The following is a 5,551-nucleotide window of genomic DNA, read 5'->3' as shown; positions in this document are numbered from 1 at the left end:
CAACCACGGCTCAATACGGCCGAAAAGCAGCTCAGAGCATAAGACCGTGTTGATAAGAAGAACGTGGCAGCTCCCTAAGATAGCCGAAAAACAGCTCAGAGCAAAGGGCCACTGTCACAACAAGAAACTCAATAGCTATACGAGATGGCCGGAAAGCAGCTCAGAACTCGTGACAGTTGTTGAATAGAGAGAAATAAAGTCAGCATCCAACCCGGATATCTAAAAACAGCTCAGATCATACGTGTGGTGCCGTTACTGGAGAGGAGAAGACAAGGGCCCTTCAGGATCATATTCCAGGTTCACATGTACTTGTACTGAGCTCACTGTTGTCGTCAATCTTCATAATCCTTTGTCACACTGCGGTGTATAACTGGCTTCCTTATCTTAAGAATCCTCATGTAGCTGTCAGATCTGTGTTCGAGTGACTTGCAATACCTCGGTGATATGCTGACTGCATATATATATATATATATATATATATATATATATATATATATATATATATATATATATATATATATCTAATAATAAAGCAAATTGGGGTTCTCTCGTCCGTCGTTGTTGTTTTTACAAAAAAGTCCTTATAGTTTTTGGTAATTAAACCCGCAGTCCCTTTTCAGTTGAAAAAAACGTTTCATTTAGAAATTTTACCAGGAAAACCTTGTGGTTTCCTGTATTCAACCCGCGGTCCTTTTAATGTGAGAAAATCGCAAGGAAGACAGGCGGATCGGGGCGCAGCGTCGAGGGATCTGGCGGGTGGTGCGGGGGGCTTCGGTGGCGGCGGCGTCCTTCTCATCCAGAGAAAGGGAGAGACATGGCATGAGGGAGATAGGAAAGAGAGGAAGAAAGGAGAAGGAGAGGGGGCGCAAGGTGAGGGAGATGGTCGCCGGCGGTGGCGCCTCCGGTGACCGGCCGGCGACAGGCCCGATGGTGTCTGGAGTTTTGGACACCTGCGCGAGCTACCCTGCTGCTGCTAATTCTTCTCTCCCCATGCCTCTGCAGCTGCTCCTTCTACTCCTCAGATGCCCATGCTTGCTCTGAAACAATCATTGTTGAAGGTGAAGTTCTTTTACAGAACAATGTAAAATATGTTATGCAGAGGAACTATGTTAGCTGAAGTGGTTGCTAAGTTGTTTGAACAAATGAAGATGAGGTTTGATGCTTAATTGTGCTTGCCGGACTGAAGGGCATGATTTCTGGACCACAGATGATGCATTTTATTGGCAGGCACAATCAAGGGCCCATCATCTTTCTGCTATAGGTTCAACACAAACAACAACTATCTTGTATTTACAATCTACCACTTTTAGCAACTAATTTTTGGCTGAATTAAAGTTTTTGGATGGTTACTGTCCCAGGAGTGACTGAACAATTGCAAAAATCTAAGCAAGAAGAAGATAGTTGACCCCAGGGACTGCCCCATGTGTATGCAGGCATCCGAAGACTGCACTCATCTGTTCTTGTTCTGCCCCAATGTTAGACCGATCTGGACAGCCACTGGTATCAACCACAAATGCAGAGACATCAAAGATGTTTGGGTGTTTAATCCCCCAACTCCACTTCCAGCTTCTCTGCAAACTTTCATGACGCTGTTGGTTCTTTGGAAAATCTTAGACTCCAGGAATGCATGTGTTTCAGGAAAAATCGACTCTCACCAGTCGATGTACTAAAAAGATGTTGGTCTTTGGCCTGATTTCTTCTCCTCAAGGTAAACGATTGTCCTGTAATACCCCTATTTCTCCTTAAGTGAAAATTCAGGTGGGGAAGCCCCCATCCCCCCTCCTACATCACCTAGCCTGGTATCGTAACAAGTTTTATTTTGAATGCCTAGAACGTCTAGAAACTTTTCACTAAGTGCCCTCACAAATCTTATAAGTAAATGATGTTCTCTATGAATTTTTATTTTACAAGCTGCAACTACGTTACGATTTTCTCCCCTGCCTACAAGTTGGTACAGAGCCGAAACCCAACTGTCTTCCAATGGAGGTTTGTGCAAATGGAGGCCAAGTTGCTGTTGTGGTGGTATGGTTGGTAGGTCATGGTTTCACGTTCCGCTGCAGATTAAGAAGGCTCTCAAGGGTCTGAGAGTTGAGGTATCCCACCGAGGAGAGGTGCGCAGGAAATACCGCATCAATGGCTTGACAAAGCAGTCTAGCAGAGATTTGAGGTTCAAATTATCGACCGTCGAAACCAAGACTGTGAGGGACTACTTTCGAGAAACCTGCAAGCTGCAACTAAGTTACGATTTTCTCCCCTGCCTGCAAGTTCGTACAGAACAAAAACCGAACTATCTTCCAATGGAGGTTTGTGCATTGGAGGCCAAGTTGCTGCTGTGGTGGTATGGCAAGACTGAACTCAACTCATCGGCTGTGGCAAAATGATCTCCCTACAAGTACTAACTAATTTGCATATATGCTCTGGTTCTCATGTTACTGTATGAATTAGGTGCCTCCAAATAAATTCTCAAAAAAAGAAGTTTTAAAAAATAAGTTAGTTCGGATTCAGCACGTGGCTCTTGTTGCAATTGCTTGCATCACTTCTAGCTCATTTCTTTGTATTCTCTTAGTTAGTTCCTTATTCAGGCTCTACTACTTATCATCATTTTTGGCCCAGGAAAACAGTGTCATGATTTATAAACTAAATGAAAATATTATCCCCAAAATCCCAACCAGTAGATGCAAACATCACACCATATCTAAAATGTTCATCCCTAATTTAACAGGTACCAACAAGGTGAAAAGATCCTCAGCTGAGTGTCTTTGCTGAGGGTCAATTTCTTTAGGAGCAGGCAAAACCGCCTCGATGCAGAGAGATCTGCCATACATGCACCGTTGTCTCGAAACACTTTACTTCATTGTGTGCTTTACTGACTGAATAACTACTTCTGATTCTTGTCAAAGGTTGAAGCTGTGAAGAAGATAATCAAGTACGTATGATGCAGTTTAGGAGAGTTGTCAAAGAGCACGGTTAGTTTGTTCTGTTATAATACTAAATTCGTAGATGGTGGTGTAGCTGTACTGTTATGTCGTGTTCAGCAGCGATAAGACCATTGCTCTTCATGTTTTTAGTTTAATCTGTACTAATTCAGAAAGATTAGTCACATATTGGTCGTTGTTAGCCACCTGAAGTTAATGGGAGAGGAAGGAGCATGAGTGGTCTTTTCTTTTCGTTTCACAAATTAGCCACAAGTTAAATGCAGGGTGAGAGCATGTGCAGATTAATTTTTTACCGACTGGAACAGGCTATCAAAGATTGTTCTATCCGTCTTGGAAAAATGTGTTCAAAGTGAATTCTTTCAAGAGCTGAGCCTATTTATTAACTTATGTAAGTCCTTAGATTCTATGGCCGCAATCCAGAAGCTTTATGAGATTTGCCAAGTATATTATGAAAAACGGTCGTCATTTCTTGAAGCCGTCGAAAATGTTTGTGTCGTATTAGTTAAGAACTACATGGAGAATTGACACTAACCAAACTAAATGCCTTACTATTGATTACCACATATTGTATTGTGAGCATGGGATGTATTTCTATGCTTGGAGAAAAACACATTATTATTAATTAGATTATATTTCGTTATTGGATGTGTTCCTATACTATCTTGAATAAACAAAAACTTCATATATAATTACCCGAGCAGGTGCGCCACATTGTTCTTTTTATTTTATTTTGTAGTAACACAAGGGCAATGGCACTCACATTTGAATACCCACATCGTCGACTGGCGGGCTGAAGGAGGGCACCCTAGAGCGGATGCCCACTCAACCGGGCCTTGGCAAGGACACCTGCCTCATGCCGCTGCACGCTCATGTGCTCTCCTATTCTGAATCGTTGGGCAGAGGAGTAGGAGGCCATGGGTGGCATTGGGTCTGACCAATGGCTTGAGGACCTTCTTGACAACAAGACTACCGTGCCATGCTGTCGTGTTGGGTCATCACGGTGACCATGGACAGTCAGGCTTCATGGTGGGGCTGGGATGGACCCCTGGTAGGATCGTAGGCAATGTCTCTTGCTCTGCCACGTCATTATACGCGATCCAGGGCAAGAGGATATCAACCAGGACACAGTTGTATCCCCATTGCAACGCAGAGGTTTCATATTACAAAAGATATTATTCTCTAATATGAATCTGTAAGAAAAGATATGTCATACATTTGTGCAAATTGATAATGTAAGCTAATCTCAAAACTTTATTTCAAGATTGATTACTCGGTGGTGCTAACTTCCATTTTCTCAAAACAGGATGTGCATGCTATTTCTGAAAAAAGAAGCTTCTATGTTGGATGGCGTCCCTGGTGGTAGTTTAAGATATCTAGCAAATGAAAGGGCGCCTCATAATTCATTGGATATAGTTGGCTGTAAATGACTGTCAGTTTCTAGCTTAAATATAGTTTTAGATATCTAGATATGTACTCTTTAACAGTATGATGTGCTTGATGGTGGCCCTATGTGTTGGTTGAAATTATCACGTTCTTTACGAGCAGTTGCAGTGCTCTTATTATTTTATTTTCACAAATATCATCACATTTTCCCTCAATCTTAAGATATGCACTATGCTGCTCCTCCTGGCTTGTGTGTTGCTTCCGCTGGATGATGCTCTGTTTTATGTTTGTTTGGACAAGGTCCAAGACCTGGCTGATGTACAGTTTTGACATACAATGATCTGCATATGTATGTCTTTATTTGGGTTATAGACAGGATACAAATATTGTATGTCAGTGTGGAACACCGTACGCCTTTTAACTCATTCTAGGTGTTCATTCAATCTGAATTGTGCTGTTTTATTTAGCCTATGCTAGCTTGTGATTTCTTGTGCTGCAAGCTGTAGTTAATTTTCCGTAACTGACGTCTTTGATCCTGCAGTTGGGTAATGCACTTGTGATCATTTTTCTTACTCTGCTGTCAGTATCACCGGTCTTGGGGTTCAGATTTTGTCAATATCAAAATCTAGGTACTTACCAGCAAATGAGTTATTGATCTATTTACTTAGTCAAGTTCATTTCTGTTATGTTCTTCAGTCAAGCTTCAGATTCTAGCCTTGATTAAATGGCAATGATATTCTCCAAAACCTACTAAGGTCAGCAATCCTGCCACCCAATAGGATGGTTTGCCAACTGCTGTGAGCATTGCTCAGTGTGTGTCAGCCATTCATTAGCATTGGAATTTGCCGGAGCGGCCCGATGCAGCGGCTGCCATGGACGGATGCCTTGCGCTTGGCCGGCACGCCGATGCAGAGGAGGCGCGAGGGAGACGAGAGGAGCACGGGGAAGAAAGAGGAGGCGGCGGAGAAGGGTTCATCACCGGCGTGGCAGCGCTCTCCGGTCGGAGTGGCGGCCGAGGGCCGCGAGGCTGGCGGGATCTCGCAACGACAGTGTCTCCTTTTTTCGAGAGCGTGCGTGGTTTTGTGTAGGCCGAGTCGTTTGGGCCAAGCCCAAAAAGTGCCAAAAACAATTGCAGATAAAATATATTTTTCAAAAAACAAAAATTCTGAAAAAAACATTTTTCAGAAAAAAGTTCTCAAAAAAATTCTTACCCCTAAAATAACATTCTTTTC

General features: G+C 42.7%; 1 long non-coding RNA gene across 3 annotated transcripts; it reads left to right on the top strand.

Moving 5' to 3' along the window:
* Window positions 1-697: 697 nt before the first annotated feature.
* Window positions 698-4,555, top strand: LOC123046871 (uncharacterized). 3 transcript variants are annotated; one of them, XR_006422657.1, is made up of 3 exons: window positions 698-870; window positions 1,003-1,261; window positions 1,359-4,555. It is a non-coding gene; the product is annotated as an uncharacterized lncRNA (long non-coding RNA). The 3 variants fall into 3 exon arrangements; XR_006422656.1 differs by having other exon boundaries at window positions 698-1,261; window positions 1,359-2,966; window positions 4,240-4,555; XR_006422655.1 differs by having other exon boundaries at window positions 698-1,261.
* Window positions 4,556-5,551: the final 996 nt, after the last annotated feature.

The sequence above is a fragment of the Triticum aestivum genome, chromosome 2B (assembly GCF_018294505.1).
Source record: "Triticum aestivum cultivar Chinese Spring chromosome 2B, IWGSC CS RefSeq v2.1, whole genome shotgun sequence".
In the NCBI taxonomy this organism is placed as follows: domain Eukaryota; kingdom Viridiplantae; phylum Streptophyta; class Magnoliopsida; order Poales; family Poaceae; genus Triticum; species Triticum aestivum.
This window is presented reverse-complemented; position numbering and strand designations above follow the sequence as displayed.